Source organism: Lytechinus variegatus, chromosome 4 (assembly GCF_018143015.1).
Source record: "Lytechinus variegatus isolate NC3 chromosome 4, Lvar_3.0, whole genome shotgun sequence".
Taxonomy (NCBI): Eukaryota; Metazoa; Echinodermata; class Echinoidea; order Temnopleuroida; family Toxopneustidae; genus Lytechinus; species Lytechinus variegatus.
Window position 1 is genome coordinate 17,652,536 of NC_054743.1, and position 17,082 is coordinate 17,669,617.

Consider the following 17,082-nt stretch of genomic DNA (forward strand, 5'->3'; position numbering starts at 1 on the left):
GCTTTGCTAACTTAAAGATTTTATCATGAAATGCAAACATTATTTTTAGTCTAAGAGTGAAGTGGATTTTAATTCATAAAATTATGTTTTTATGTGAAGTATCTTTAACTGAGGTAAAAGACTGACTTTGAAGTCAGCATTTAACTCCTTTGCAACATGAATAATTGGAGTGGCCAGTCTCTTCCTTTCTTTCTTTCTTTCTCGATATCTTTACATCTTTTTCTTTATTACCTCGATCAGTTACAGATACTGAAGTTAGCTTAGCTAACTTAAAGATCGTTTCATGAAATGCAAACATTAATTGTCTAAGAGTGAATAAGATTTTAATTCATAAAAAATGTGTTTTTATGTGAAGTATCTTTAACTGAGTTTACTGACTTTGAAGTCAGCATCTAGCTCCTTTGCAACATGACTTATTGGAGTGGCCAGTCTCTTCCTTTCGTTCCTTTTTTCCTCTCTATATATCTCTACATATTTCTCTTTATTACCTCGATCAGTTACAGATGCTGAAGTTAGGTTTGCTAACTTAAAGATTTTATCATGAAATGCGAACATTATTTTTAGTCTAAGAGTGAAGTGGATTTTAATTCATAAAAGTATGTTTTTATGTGAAGTATCTTTAACTGTCAAAGACTGACTTTGAAGTCAGCATCTAGCTCCTTTGCATTATGAATTATTGGAGTAGCCAATCTCTTTCTTTCTTTCTTTCTCCTTTTCTCCATATCTCTACATCTTTCTCTTTATTACCTCGATCAGTTACAGATGCTGAAGTTAGCTTTGCTAACTTAAAGATTTTATCATGAAATGCGAACATTATTTTTAGTCTAAGAGTGAAGTGGATTTTAATTCATAAAATTATGTTTTTATGTGAAGTATCTTTAACTGAGGTAAAAGACTGACTTTGAAGTCAGCATCTAGCTCCTTTGCATTATGAATTATTGGAGTATCCAATCTCTCTTTCTTTCTTTCTTTCTTTCTTTCTCCTTTTCTCCATATCTCTACATCTTCCTCTTTATTACCTCGATCAGTTGCAGATGCTGAAGTTAGCTTTGCTAACTTAAGAGTGTTTGTGAAAGATGAACAATATTTTTAGTCTAAGAGTAAAGTGGATTTTAATTCATAAAATTATGTTTTTATGTGAAGTATCTTGAAGTCAGCATCTAGCTCCTTTGCATTATGAATTATTGGAGTAGCCAATCTCTTCCTTTCTTTCTTTCTTTCTTTCTCCTTTTCTCCATATCTCTACATCTTCCTCTTTATTACCTCGATCAGTTGCAGATGCTGAAGTTAGCTTTGCTAACTTAAAGAGTGTTTGTGAAAGATGAACAATATTTTTAGTCTAAGAGTAAAGTGGATTTTAATTCATAAAATTATGTTTTTATGTGAAGTATCTTTAACTGAGGTAAAAGACTGACTTTGAAGTTAGCATCTAGCTCCTTTGCATTATGAATTATTGGAGTAGCCAATCTCTCTTTCTTTCTTTCTTTCTTTCTTTCTTTCTCCTTTTCTCCATATCTCTACATCTTCCTCTTTATTACCTCGATCAGTTGCAGATGCTGAAGTTAGCTTTGCTAACTTAAGAGTGTTTGTGAAAGATGAACAATATTTTTAGTCTAAGAGTAAAGTGGATTTTAATTCATAAAATTATGTTTTTATGTGAAGTATCTTGAAGTCAGCATCTAGCTCCTTTGCATTATGAATTATTGGAGTAGCCAATCTCTTCCTTTCTTTCTTTCTCCTTTTCTCCATATCTCTACATCTTCCTCTTTATTACCTCGATCAGTTGCAGATGCTGAAGTTAGCTTTGCTAACTTAAAAGAGTGTTTGTGAAAGATGAACAATATTTTTAGTCTAAGAGTAAAGTGGATTTTAATTCATAAAATTATGTTTTTATGTGAAGTATCTTTAACTGAGGTAAAAGACTGACTTTGAAGTCAGCATTTAACTCCTTTGCAACATGAATTATTGGAGTGGCCAGTCTCTTCCTTTCTTTCTCTATATCTTTACATCTTTTTCTTTATTACCTCGATCAGTTACAGATGCTGAAGTTACATCTAGCTTTGCTAACTTAAAGATTGTTTCATGAAATGCGAACATTAATTGTCTAAGAGTGAAGTGGATTTTATTTTATAAAATTATATTTTTATGTGAAGTATCTTTAACTGAGGTAAAAGACTGACTTTTAAGTCAGCATCTAGCTCCTTTGCATTATGAATTATTGGAGTAGCCAGTCTCTTTCTTTCTTTTTTTCTTTCTTTCTCTTTTTCTCCATATCTCTATATCTTCCTCTTTATTTCCTCTATCAGTTACAGATACTGAAGTTAGCTTAATAGCTAACTTAAAGATTGTTTCGTGAAAAATTATTGATTTTTTTAGGCTCAGAATAAATTGGATTTTAATTCATGAAATTATGTTTTAATGTGAAGTATCTTTAACTGAAGTAAAAGACTGACTTTGAAGTCAGCATTTAGCTCCATTGCAACATGAATTACTGGAGTGGCCAGTCTCTTCCTTTCTTTCTCGATATCAATTTCTTTATTACCTCGATCAGTTACAGATACTGAAGTTAGCTTAGCTAACTTAAAGATTGTTTCATGAAATGCAAACATTAATTGTCTAAGAGTGAATAGGATTTTAGTTCATAAAATTATGTTTTTATGTGAAGTATCTTTAACTGAGGTCAAAGACTGACTTTTAAGTCAGCATCTAGCTCCTTTGCATTATGAATTATTGGAGTAGCCAGTCTCTTTCTTTCTTTTTTTCTTTCTTTCTTTCTTTCTCGATATCTTTACATCTTTTTCTTTATTACCTCGATCAGTTACAGATGCTGAAGTTAGCTAAGCTTACTTAAGGATCGTTTCATGAAATGCAAACATTAATTGTCTAAGAGTGAATAAGATTTTAATTCATAAAATTATGTTTTTATGTGAAGTATCTTTAACTGAAGTAAAAGACTGACTTTGAAGTCAGCATTTAGCTCCATTGCAACATGAATTACTGGAGTGGCCAGTCTCTTCCTTTCTTTCTCGATATCAATTTCTTTATTACCTCAATCAGTTACAGATACTGAAATTAGCTTTGCTAACTTAAAGATCGTTTCATTAAATGCAAACATTAATTGTCTAAGAGTGAATAAGATTTTAATTCATGTGTTTTTATGTGAAGTATCTTTAACTGAGTTTACTGACTTTGAAGTCCGCATCTAGCTCCTTTGCAACATGACTTATTGGAGTGGCCAGTACCTTCCTTTCGTTCCTTTTTTCCTCTCTATATATCTCTACATATTTCTCTTTATTACCTCGATCAGTTACAGATGCTGAAGTTAGGTTTGCTAACTTAAAGATTTTATCATGAAATGCGAACATTATTTTTAGTCTAAGAGTGAAGTGGATTTTAATTCATAAAATTATGTTTTTATGTGAAGTATCTTTAACTGAGGTAAAAGACTGACTTTGAAGTCAGCATCTAGCTCCTTTGCATTATGAATTATTGGAGTAGCCAATCTCTTCCTTTCTTTCTTTCTTTCTTTCTCCTTTTCTCCATATCTCTACATCTTCCTCTTTATTACCTCGATCAGTTACAGATGCTGAAGTTAGCTTTGCTAACTTAAGAGTGTTTGTGAAAGATGAACAATATTTTTAGTCTAAGAGTAAAGTGGATTTTAATTCATAAAATTATGTTTTTATGTGAAGTATCTTTAACTGAGGTAAAAGACTGACTTTGAAGTCAGCATCTAGCTCCTTTGCATTATGAATTATTGGAGTAGCCAATCTCTTCCTTTCTTTCTCCTTTTCTCCATACATGTATCTCTACATCTTCCTCTTTATTACCTCGATCAGTTGCAGATGCTGAAGTTAGCTTTGCTAACTTAAAAGAGTGTTTGTGAAAGATGAACAATATTTTTAGTCTAAGAGTAAAGTGGATTTTAATTCATAAAATTATGTTTTTATGTGAAGTATCTTTAACTGAGGTTAAAGACTGACTTTGAAGTCAGCATTTAACTCCTTTGCAACATGAATTATTGGAGTGGCCAGTCTCTTCCTTTCTTTCTTTCTCTATATCTTTACATCTTTTTCTTTATAACCTCGATCAGTTACAAATGCTGAAGTTACATGTAGCTTTGCTAACTTAAAGATTGTTTCATGAAATGCGAACATTAATTGTCTAAGAGTGAAGTGGATTTTATTTCATAAAATTATATTTTTATGTGAAGTATCTTTAACTGAGGTTAAAGACTGACTTTGAAGTCAGCATTTAACTCCTTTGCAACATGAATTATTGGAGTGGCCAGTCTCTTCCTTTCTTTCTTTCTCTATATCTTTACATCTTTTTCTTTATAACCTCGATCAGTTACAGATGCTGAAGTTACATGTAGCTTTGCTAACTTAAAGATTGTTTCATGAAATGCGAACATTAATTGTCTAAGAGTGAAGTGGATTTTATTTCATAAAATTATATTTTTATGTGAAGTATCTTTAACTGAGGTAAAAGACTGACTTTGAAGTCAGCATCTAGCTCCTTTGCATTATGAATTATTGGAGTAGCCAGTCTCTTTCTTTCTTTCTTTCTTTTTTTCTTTCTTTCTCTTTCTCCATATCTCTATATCTTCCTCTTTATTTCCTCTATCAGTTACAGATACTGAAGTTAGCTTAATAGCTAACTTAAAGATCGTTTCGTGAAAAATTATTGATTTTTTTAGGCTCAGAATAAATTGGATTTTAATTCATGAAATTATGTTTTAATGTGAAGTATCTTTAACTGAGGTAAAAGACTGACTTTGAAGTCAGCATTTATCTCCTTTGCAACATAAATCAATAGAGTAGCCAGTTTCTACCTTTCTTTCTTTTATTCTTTCTTTCTTTCTTTCTCTATATCTCTACATCTTTTTCTTTATTACCTCGATCAGTTACAGATACTGTTGTGAGCTTTGCTAACTTAAAGATCGTTTCATGAAATGCAAACATGAATTGTCTCAGAGTGAATAGGATTTTAGTTCATAAAATTATGTTTTTATGTGAAGTATCTTTAACTGAAGTAAAAGACTGACTTTGAAGTCAGCATTTAGCTCCTTTGCAACATGAATTATTGGAGTGGCCAGTCTCTTCCTTTCTTTCTCAATATCTTTACATCTTTTTCTTTATTACCTCGATCAGTTACAGATGCTGAAGTTAGCTTAGCTAACTTAAAGATCGTTTCATGAAATGCAAACATTAATTGTCCAAGAGTGAATAGGATTTTAGTTCATAAAATTATGTTTTTATGTGAAGTATCTTTAACTGAAGTAAAAGACTGACTTTGAAGTCAGCATTTAACTCCTTTGCAACATGAATTATTGGAGTGGCCAGTCTCTTCCTTTCTTTCTCGATATCTTTACATCTTTTTCTTTATTACCTCGATCAGTTACAGATACTGAAGTTAGCTTTGCTAACTTAAAGATTGTTTCATGAAATGCGAACAGTATTTTTACTCTAAGAGTGAAGTGGATTTTAGTTCATAAAATTATATTTTTATGTGAAGTATCTTTAACTGAAGTAAAAGACTGACTTTGAAGTCAGCATTTAGCTCCATTGCAACATGAATTACTGGAGTGGCCAGTCTCTTCCTTTCTTTCTTTCTCGATATCTTTACATCTTTTTTCTTTATTATCTCAATCAGTTACAGATACTTAAGTTAGCTTAGCTAACTTAAAGATCATTTCGTGAAAAATGGATGATTTTTTTTAGGCTCAGAGTAAAGTGGATTTTAATTCATAAAATTATGTTTTTATGTGTAGTATCTTTGACTGAGGTTAAAGACTGACTTTGAAGTCAGCATCTAGCTCCATTGCAACATGAATTATTGGAGTAGCCAGTCTCTTCCTTTCTTTCTTTCTCTATATCTTTACATCTTTTTCTTTATTACCTCAATCAGTTACAGATACTGAAGTTAGCTTTGCTAACTTAAAGATCGTTTCATGAAATGCAAACATTAATTGTCTAAGAGTGAATAAGATTTTAATTCATAAAATTATGTTTTTATGTGAAGTTTCTTTGACTGAGGTAAAAGACTGACTTTGAAGTCAGCATTTAACTCCTTTGCAACATGAATTATTGGAGTGGCCAGTCTCTTTCTTTCTTTCTCTATATCTTTACATCTTTTTCTTTATTACCTCGATCAGTTACAGATACTGAAGTTAGCTTGGCTAACTTAAAGATCATTTTGTGAAAAATGAGTGATTTTTTAAGGCACAGAGTAAAGTGGATTTTAATTCATAAAATTGTGTTTTTATGTGAAGTATCTTTAACTGAGGTAAAAGACTGACTTTGAAGTCAGCATTTAACTCCTTTGCAACCTGAATAAGTATTGGAGTGTCCAGTCTCCTCCTTTCTATCTTTCTCTATATCTTTACATATTTTCTTTATTACCTCGATCAGATACTGAAGTTAGCTAACTTAAAGATCATTTCTTGAAAAATGATTTTTTTTTAGGCTCAGAGGAAAGTGGATTTTAATTCATAAAATTGTGTTTTTATGTGAAGTGTCTTTAACTGAGGTAAAAGACTGACTTTGAAGTCAGCATTTAACTCCTTTGCAACATGAATAATTGGAGTGGCCAGTCTCTTCCTTTCTTTCTTTCTCGATATCTTTACATCTTTTTCTTTATTACCTCCATCAGTTACAGATACTGAAGTTGGCTTAGCTAACTTAAAGATCGTTTCATGAAATGCAAACATTAATTGTGTAAGAGTGAATAAGATTTTAATTCATAAAATTGTGTTTTTATGTGAAGTATCTTTAACTGAGGTAAAAGACTGACTTTGAAGTCAGCATTTAACTCCTTTGCAACATGAATAATTGGAGTGGCCAGTCTCTTCCTTTCTTTCTTTCTCGATATCTTTACATCTTTTTCTTTATTACCTCCATCAGTTACAGATACTGAAGTTGGCTTAGCTAACTTAAAGATCGTTTCATGAAATGCAAACATTAATTGTGTAAGAGTGAATAAGATTTTAATTCATAAAATTGTGTTTTTATGTGAAGTATCTTTAACTGAGGTAAAAGGCTGACTTTGAAGTCAGCATTTAGCTCCTTTGCAACATGAATTATTGGAGTGGCCAGTCTCTTCCTTTCTTTCTTTCTCTATATCTTTACATCTTTTTCTTTATTACCTCGATCAGTTACAGATACTGAAGATGGCTTAGCTAACTTAAAGATCATTTTTTGAAAAATGAGTGATTTTTTTAGGCTCAGAGTAAAGTGGATTTTAATTCATAAAATTATGTTTTCATGTGAAATATCTTTAACTGAGGTAAAAGTCTGACTTTGAAGTCAGCATCTAGCTTCTTTGCGACATAAATTATTGGAGTGGCCAGTCTCTTCCTTTCTTTCTTTCTTTCTTTCTCTATATCTTTATATCTTTTTCTTTATTACCTCGATCAGTTACAGATACTGAAGTTGGCTTAGCTAACTTAAAGATCGTTTTATGAAATGCAAACAGTAATTGTCTAAGAGTGAATAGGATTTTATTTCATAAAATTATGTTTGTATGTGAAGTATCTTTAGCTGAGGTAAAAGACTGACTTTGAAGTCAGCATCTAGCTCCTTTGCAACATGAATAATTGGAGTGGCCAGTCTCTTCCTTTCTTTCTCTATATCTTTACATATTTTCTTTATTACCTCGATCAGATACTGATACCGTGTTTACACAGTGACACGGCTCGGGGGTTCGACACGCGAGCCGTGCTCAACACGGCAATTTTATGCTGTGTAAACGCGATCAGTGTGATCCGCGAGCCGTGTCGAACACGGCTTTTTCGATCCGCCAAAATCGTAGGTTTCAACCCGCGAGCCGAGTCAGACTCGGCAATTTTTTCGTGTGTAAACAGAAAGCCGTGTCGAACTCTCTTGACCTAGGTCACTGCCCGCGCTTTCACTTTTGGCATTGTTGTTGTTCGCACGGACAAGATTCGATTCCGGCGGTGAATTTCCCGCCTTTAATTTGCGACGTCATAATTCTTCCGTTCGAGATCCGTGAGCCGTGTTGAACTCGCCTTTTTATATGTACGTATAAACGCGATCTCTGATCCCTTTTTCACAGTGTTCAACGCGGCTCGCGGATTCAACACGCGAGCCGAGTCAATGTGTAAACACGGTATGAAGTTAGCTAACTTAAAGATCATTTCGTGAAAAATGATTTTTTTTTTAGACTCAGAGTAAAGTGGATTTTAATTCATAAAATTGTGTTTTTATGTGAAGTGTCTTTAACTGAGTTTACTGACTTTGAAGTCAGCATCTAGCTCCTTTGCAACATGAATAATTGGAGTGGCCAGTCTCTTCCTTTCTTTCTTTCTCGATATCTTTACATCTTTTTCTTTATTACCTCCATCAGTTACAGATACTGAAGTTGGCTTAGCTAACTTAAAGATCGTTTCATGAAATGCAAACATTAATTGTGTAAGAGTGAATAAGATTTTAATTCATAAAATTGTGTTTTTATGTGAAATATCTTTAACTGAGTTTACTGACTTTGAAGTCAGCATGTAGCTCCTTTGCAACATGAATTATTGGAGTAGCCGGTCTCTTCCTTTCTATCTTTCTGTATATCTTTACATCTTTTTCTTTATTACCTCGATCAGTTGCAGATACTGAAGTTAGCTTTGCTAACTTAACTAACTTAAAGATCATTTCGTGAAAATGAATGATTTTTTTAGCCTCAGAGTAAAGTAGATTTTAATTCATAAAATTATGTTTGTATGTGAAGTATCTTTAACTGAGGGAATACATGTAGACTGACTTTGAAGTCAGCATTTAACTCCTTTGCAACATGAATTATTGGAGTGGCCAGTCTCTTCCTTTCTTTCTTTCTCTATATCTTTTTCTTTATTACCTCGATCAGTTACAGATACTGAAGTTAGCTTAGCTAACTTAAAGATCATTACGTGAAAATGAATGATTTTTTTAGCCTCAGAGTAAAGTAGATTTTAATTCATAAGATTATGTTTGTATGTGAAGTATCTTTAACTGACTTAAAAGACTGACTTTGAAGTCAGCATTTAGCTCCTTTGCGACATAAATTATTGGAGTAGCCAGTCTCTTCCTTTCTTTCTTTCTCTATATGTTTATATCTTTTTCTTTATTACCTCGATCAGTTACAGATACTGTCGTGAGCTTTGCTAACTTACAGAGTGTTTCATGAAATACGAACGGTATTTTTAGTCTATGAGTGAATAGGATTTTAATTCATAAAATTGTGTTTTTATGTGAAGTATCTTTAACTGAGGTAAAAGACTGACTTTGAAGTCAGCATTTAACTCCTTTGCAACATGAATAATTGGAGTGGCCAGTCTCTTCCTTTCTTTCTTTCTCGATATCTTTACATCTTTTTCTTTATTACCTCGATCAGTTACAGTTACTGAAGTTTGCTTTGCTAACTTAAAGATCGTTTCATAAAATGCAAACATTAGTTGCCTAAGAGTGAATAGGATTTTAATTCATAAAATTATGTTTTTATGTGAAGTATCTTTAAGTGAGGTAAAAGACTGACTTTGAAGTCAGCATTTAACTCCTTTGCAACCTGAATAAGTATTGGAGTAGCCAGTCTCTTCCTTTCTTTCTTTCTTTCTCTATATCTTTACATCTTTTTCTTTATTACCTCGATCAGTTACAGATACTGAAGTTAGCTTAGCTAACTTAAAGATCATTTTGTTAAAAATTAGTGATTTTTTTAAGGCACAGAGTAAAGTGGATCTTAATTCATAAAATTATGTTTTTACAATGTATGTGAAGTATCTTTAACTGAGGTAAAAGACTGACTTTGAAGTCAGCATCTAGCTCCTTTGCAACATGAATTATTGGAGTAGCCAGTCTCTTCCTTTCTATCTTTCTCTATATATCTTTACATCTTTTTCTTTATTACCTAGATCAGTTACAGATACTGTCGTGAGGTTTGATTACTTAAAGAGTGTTTCATGAAATACGAACAGTATTTGTAGTCTAAGAGTGAATAGGATTTTAATTCATAAAATTGTGTTTTTATGTGAAGTATCTTTAACTGAGGTAAAAGACTGACTTTGAAGTCAGCATCTAGCTCCTTTGCAACATGAATTATTGGAGTAGCCAGTCTTTTCATTTCTATCTTCCTCTATATTTTTACATCTTTTTCTTTATTACCTCGATCAGTTACAGATACTGAAGTTGGCTTAGCTAACTTAAAGATCATTTTGTGAAAAATTAGTGATTTTTTTAGGCTCAGAGTAAAGTGGATTTTAATTCAAAAAATATGTTTGGATGTGAAGTATCTTTAACTGAGGTGAAAGACTGATTTTGAAGTCAGCATTTCGCTCCTTTGCAACATAAATTATTGGAGTGGCTAGTCTTTTCCTTTCTTTCTTTCTCTATATCTTTATATCTTTTTCTTTATTACCTTGATCAGTTACAGATACTGAAGTTATCTTAGCTAACTTAAAGATCGTTTCATAAAATGCAAACATTAATTGTCTAAGAGTGAATAGGGTTTCAATTCATAAAATTATGTTTGTATGTGAAGTATCTTTAACTGAGGTAAAAGACTGACTTTGAAGTCGGCATTTAACTCCTTTGCAACATGAATAATTGGAGTGGCCAGTCTCTTCCTTTCTTTCTTTCTCGATATCTTTACATCTTTTTCTTTATTACCTCGATCAGTTACAGTTACTGAAGTTTGCTTTGCTAACTTAAAGATCGTTTCATAAAATGCAAACATTAGTTGCCTAAGAGTGAATAGGATTTTAATTCATAAAATTATGTTTTTATGTGAAGTATCTTTAAGTGAGGTAAAAGACTGACTTTGAAGTCAGCATTTAACTCCTTTGCAACCTGAATAAGTATTGGAGTAGCCAGTCTCTTCCTTTCTTTCTTTCTTTCTCTATATCTTTACATCTTTTTCTTTATTACCTCGATCAGTTACAGATACTGAAGTTAGCTTAGCTAACTTAAAGATCATTTTGTTAAAAATTAGTGATTTTTTTAAGGCACAGAGTAAAGTGGATCTTAATTCATAAAATTATGTTTTTACAATGTATGTGAAGTATCTTTAACTGAGGTAAAAGACTGACTTTGAAGTCAGCATCTAGCTCCTTTGCAACATGAATTATTGGAGTAGCCAGTCTCTTCCTTTCTATCTTTCTCTATATATCTTTACATCTTTTTCTTTATTACCTAGATCAGTTACAGATACTGTCGTGAGGTTTGATTACTTAAAGAGTGTTTCATGAAATACGAACAGTATTTGTAGTCTAAGAGTGAATAGGATTTTAATTCATAAAATTGTGTTTTTATGTGAAGTATCTTTAACTGAGGGAAAAGACTGACTTTGAAGTCAGCATCTAGCTCCTTTGCAACATGAATTATTGGAGTAGCCAGTCTTTTCATTTCTATCTTCCTCTATATTTTTACATCTTTTTCTTTATTACCTCGATCAGTTACAGATACTGAAGTTGGCTTAGCTAACTTAAAGATCATTTTGTGAAAAATTAGTGATTTTTTTAGGCTCAGAGTAAAGTGGATTTTAATTCAAAAAATATGTTTGGATGTGAAGTATCTTTAACTGAGGTGAAAGACTGATTTTGAAGTCAGCATTTCGCTCCTTTGCAACATAAATTATTGGAGTGGCTAGTCTTTTCCTTTCTTTCTCTATATCTTTATATCTTTTTCTTTATTACCTCGATCAGTTACAGATACTGAAGTTATCTTAGCTAACTTAAAGATCGTTTCATAAAATGCAAACATTAATTGTCTAAGAGTGAATAGGGTTTCAATTCATAAAATTATGTTTGTATGTGAAGTATCTTTAACTGAGGTAAAAGACTGACTTTGAAGTCGGCATTTAACTCCTTTGCAACATGAATAATTGGAGTGGCCAGTCTCTTCCTTTCTTTCTTTCTCGATATATTTACATCTTTTTCTTTATTACCTCCATCAGTTACAGATGCTGAAGTTAGCTTAGCTAACTTAAAGATCGTTTCGTGAAAAATGAATGATTTTTTCAAGGCACAGAGTAAAGTGGATTTTAATTCATAAAATTATGTTTTTATGTGAAATATCTTTAACTGAGTTTACTGACTTTGAAGTCAGCATGTAGCTCCTTTGCAACATGAATTATTGGAGTAGCCAGTCTCTTGACTCTCTTCCTTTCTATCTTTCTGTATATCTTTACATCTTTTTCATTATTACCTCGCTCAGTTACAGATACTGAAGTTGGCTGAGCTAACTTAAAGATCGTTTCATAATATGCCAACATTAATTGCCTAAGAGTGAAAAGGATTTTAATTCATAAAATTATGTTTTTATGTGAAGTATTTTTAACTGAGGTAAAAGACTTTGAAGTCAGCATCTAGCTCCTTTGCAACATGAATTATTGGGGTAGCTAGTCTCTTCCTGTCTATTTTTCTCTTTATTACCTAAATCAGTTACAGGTACTGAAGTTAGCTTAGCCAACTTAAAGATCATTTCGTGAAAAATGAATGATTTTTTTTTTTAGCCTCAGAGTAAACTAAATTTTAATTCATAAAATTATGTTTTTATCTTTAACTAAGGTAAAAGACTGACTTTGAAGTCAGCATCTAGCTCTTCTGCAACATGAATTATTGGAGTAGCCAGTCTCTTCCTTTCTTTCCTCTTTTTTTCCTCTATAAATATATCTCTACCTCTTTCTCTTTATTACCTAGATCAGTTAAAGATGCTACTTAGGGTGTTTCTTGAAATAAGAATGGTATTTTTAGTCTAAGAGTGAAGTGGATTTTAATCATAAAATTATGTGTGTATATGAAGTATCTTTAACTGAGGTAAAAGACTGACTTTGAAGTCAGCATCTAGCTCCTTTGCAGCATGAATTATTGGAGTAGCCAGACTCTTGCTTTCTTTCTTTATTTCTTTTTCTCTATTACCTCGATCAGTTACAGATAAATGAGTGGGTACATGAAACGGAAGGTTGTTTTATGAATATTCATGTATGAAGAAGAGTGTTTGGTCAGTTCTGTTACTTTAAACAGATATCGTTTGACATTGTAGAAATAGAAATGGGGTGTTTATTTCTTTAGTAATTTTTTGGCTTTTTAATCTTAAGACCAAGTTTTCGTAGTGTAATAATGGTAAAAGTATAGAATTCACTAAATGAGGGAGTAATCGCTATGATACACGGGGCTGTAAATAAGGACTTAACTTCCAGGCCAGATGAAACTATGTATTGCCAAATACAATATATATTTTTGCAACAAGGCCTGAATGACCTGGGGGCGTGGGGTACTCAAATTGTAACATACCTTTGTGCCGTGCCAAAGTCAAAATTTTTGGCTCTGGTACTAAATCTTGGTCTTTAAACGGGGGTCTCCGGAAAGGCTCTTGGATCAACGATTGCTAAAAATGCAATGCTCTTGAACTGAACATATAAAAAAGGGGGGGTCTCCCTAACTCATTAGATTGTAGGCGTAATGGGTAGCCGCTATTTAAAAATCGTGTTCAGTCTGCTTAAAGGTCGCATCATAGCACAGAGTCGGCACTGGTTAAAGTTAATAAACGATATCATGTTTTCCCTTGACTGTAACAGAGTTGTTTTGATCACACTTTTAGATTTATCTGCTGCTTTCGACACGATCGATCACAAAATTCTTTTATCCCGTCGTTACAGCAGAATAGGTGTGAGATCTACAGCTCTGTCATGGTTTGAGTCGTACCTCACAGGATGGTCTTCCAGAGTTAACATTATTTGTGAACTATCTAAACCCACTAACCTTGATTTTGGTCTTCCTCAAGGTTCGGTAGTAGGCCCCATCGGGTATTCTATATACACCCTACCAGTTGGTAACATTATTACACATCATTGTATCAGCTACCATCTTTATGCCGATGACACCCAATTGTACATTATACAAAGGCTTCAAAATTGGGCAGCTCTAATAGTCTGATCAAGTAACAAGATTTCACTTCTCTAAACCACTCCTTGAATCGTTACACTGGCTTCCCATACGACATCGTATAGTTTTTAAGTTACTTTTGTTAGTTTTTAAGTCTCTTAATCAGCAGGTACCTTTATATCTGCGTGATTGTTTGACCCTATACACCCCTCGCAGGAATGTACGAGCCTCCAGTGACCCATTCCATCTCACATATAAAATCACAAAGAAACTGGCTGGAGATAGGACTTTTACTGTAACCGCTTCTAAATATTGGAATCGCTTACCTTTTTTAATCACCATCTGTTGCTTCATTTAAAAAGGGACTTAAAACCTTTCTTTTTTCCAATCCCGATTTTTAGGATTGTAAGGTTCATTTTTGTCTCACCTGCGAAGCCAAGTGAGACTATAGGCGCCGCTTTTCCGACGGCGGCGGCGGCGGCGTCAACATCAAAACTTAACCTGAGGTTAAGTTTTTGAAATGACATAACTTAGAAAGTATATGGATCTAGTTCATGAAACTTGGCCATAAGGTTAATCAAGTATTACTGAACATCCTATTAGAGTTTCATGTCACATGACCAAGGTCAAAGGTCATTTAGGGTCAATGAACTTAGACCATGTTGGAGGAATCAACATCGAAATCTTAACCTGAGGTTAAGTTTTTGAAATGTCATCATAACTTAGAAAATATATGGACCTAGTTCATGAAACTTGGACATTAGGTTAATCAAGTATCACTGAACATCCTACATGAGTTTCAGGTCTCATGATCAAGGTCAAAGGTCATTTAGGGTCAATGAACTTTTGCCGAATCGGGGGTATCTGTTGAATTACCATCATAACTTTGAAAGTTTATTGGTCTAGTTCATTAAACTTGGACATTAGAGTAATCAAGTATCACTGAACATCCTGTGCGCGTTTCAGGTCACATGACCAAGGTCAAAGGTCAATGAACTTTGGCCGAATTGGGTGTATCTGTTGAATTACCATCATAACTTTGAAAGTTTATGGATCTGATTCATGAAACTTGTACATAAGAGTAATCAAGTATCACTGAATATCCTGTTCGAGTTTCAGGTCACATGATCAAGGTCGAAGGTCATGTAAGGTCAATGAACTTTGGCCATGTTGGGGTTTTTTGTTGAATAACCATCATATCTCTGTAAGTTTATTGGTCTAGTTCATAAAAAGTGGACATAAGAGTAACCAGGTATCACTGAACATCTTGTGCGAGTTAGAGTAGTATTCAAAGTCAGCACTGCTGCTATATTGAACCGCGTGATGCAGGTGAGACGGCCAGAGGCATTCCACTTGTTATAGTTGTTATAACAATTTCTTTTCTTGTTGTAAGTGCTTTGGGCCATTCTGGGAAAAGCGTAGTATATAAATGATGATAATATCAGGCTAGCGCAAGCTAGGTAGGGGTGCGGGGGCTTTGGCGGGCCAGTACTGTGGCTCTGCGCCGATCGAGCTCGCCACTCTGACCGGCTGAGTAGTTCTTCAATGAGCGTGCATTGGAACGAGAATACACAAATTTGAGGATTCCAGGAACAGGAAAAAATAATTTCTATGGCATTCTGAATTGGTGATGCTCTGGAATGGAAAGTTAAGCTGAAAATAGGGGTCTCAACCGCATGGGGCTGCTGATGACAGAAACTGGGGCTAAGCTATGGAAACATTGCAGGCAGTTTCAACTGCCAATTCTCTGAAAATTAAATATTCAAATCAGACTTATTTAGCATCCTGTCCCTGTGATATATTGTTCATCCTTTAAATGAGTTCCTTGAGCATTTATTTTACATATGTCAAAAGCAAAAGCCCATTTTATGCTTTGGAATAGGTTTTTTATAACATTGAAAAATTATATTTTGATTTGGCTCTTGATCAAACTGTATATCATGTATAATCACAAAAAATTGTCTTGTAAACACATTTTCATTACACCATAATTGCTTTAGGGCATTTTTATTTTGTAATGAATTGGAATAGTGATAGCCACATTTTGGGATATTTACCAAAGCTTATTTGTAGGTATAGGTTCTTTGGACAGAGTGGAAGAATGACTTTAAGTCTGTGGAGGAGGTTATTGAAACAATACATAGATTTGATTTTTTTTTTTTTCAATTTCCAAAGGAACATGGCAATGACAATTATTCAGATCTCAAATGAATGGAAATCTACAACTCTTTACTAGATATCTATGTGATTTCTTTGTTTGACTCTTAATGGGCCTAAATTGCTATGTCAGGAAATGTGGTTACACAAAATCTGAATGCAGATAGATTTGATAGCTGCGCCAAATAAGCGGAAAATATAAATGCCAAAAACTAGTGCAAAATTTAGCAATTAAAGCTTGCCGGAAAGATATTTATATCTTTATGTGATAGAAGTGAATTATGCGAAAGCTGAAAAGCAGAAAGATCACACATTTTTTTGTGCACAAATCAATCACAATGCTTCTCTTGAGGCTTGTGAGAGCTCAAGAAACCCTAAATGCATTTTCAAAGCTTGATAATTGGAGCTATCCTTCAGCAAAATACTTAAATGATAATTGGTGAAAATGCATAAAGCTTTAATTGCTGTGTTTGGCTAGCTTTTGTATTTGATAGCTTATGAATATATGATTGGTCAATTTCACTTTTGTTCCAGTCTGGGTCTTTTTTAAACAGTTCTTTGTTTAGCAGGCTTTAATATACTACTAGTTCAGTGCCCCGTTGCATGAAATTTACTAGTATGGTAACTTTACCATCCAATGGTATCTTTCATGGAAACCTTGATTTTCATTGGCTGATGAGTATTGTTACCATTGGATGTTACCATAATTGTAACTTTTATGTAACAGGCCCAGAACTATTGAATATATGTACCAAAACTCATGGATGTAGTCGAGACTGGTAAGTCCAAGTCACAAGGCTTCTGGAGAGAACCTTCTCTCATAGACTTTGTCCACATGACTTGACCGGAGGCCAAGGCCGGAAAAATAGGCCTAAAGACCAGCCTCTACATGTACATCCTTACTAAAGAGAAAAAAAATTATTGCCTGAGTTTAGCAATAGTGAGACCATAGTCTTTAAGATAAACCAGAGTGAAAAATACAGGGAAGCTTTTTATTATGTCCAACATTTTATCAGACAAGTTTCAGTTCAATTGCATTGACAGTTACCATGGTAATA

At 33.3% G+C, this 17,082-nt stretch overlaps 1 protein-coding gene across 1 annotated transcript in view; it reads left to right on the forward strand.

Annotated features, from left to right (window-relative positions):
* LOC121413526 (protein NPAT-like) overlaps nt 1–17,082 on the forward strand; it is a 42,360-nt gene that overhangs the window by 7,960 nt on the left and 17,318 nt on the right. The window lies entirely within an intron of this gene.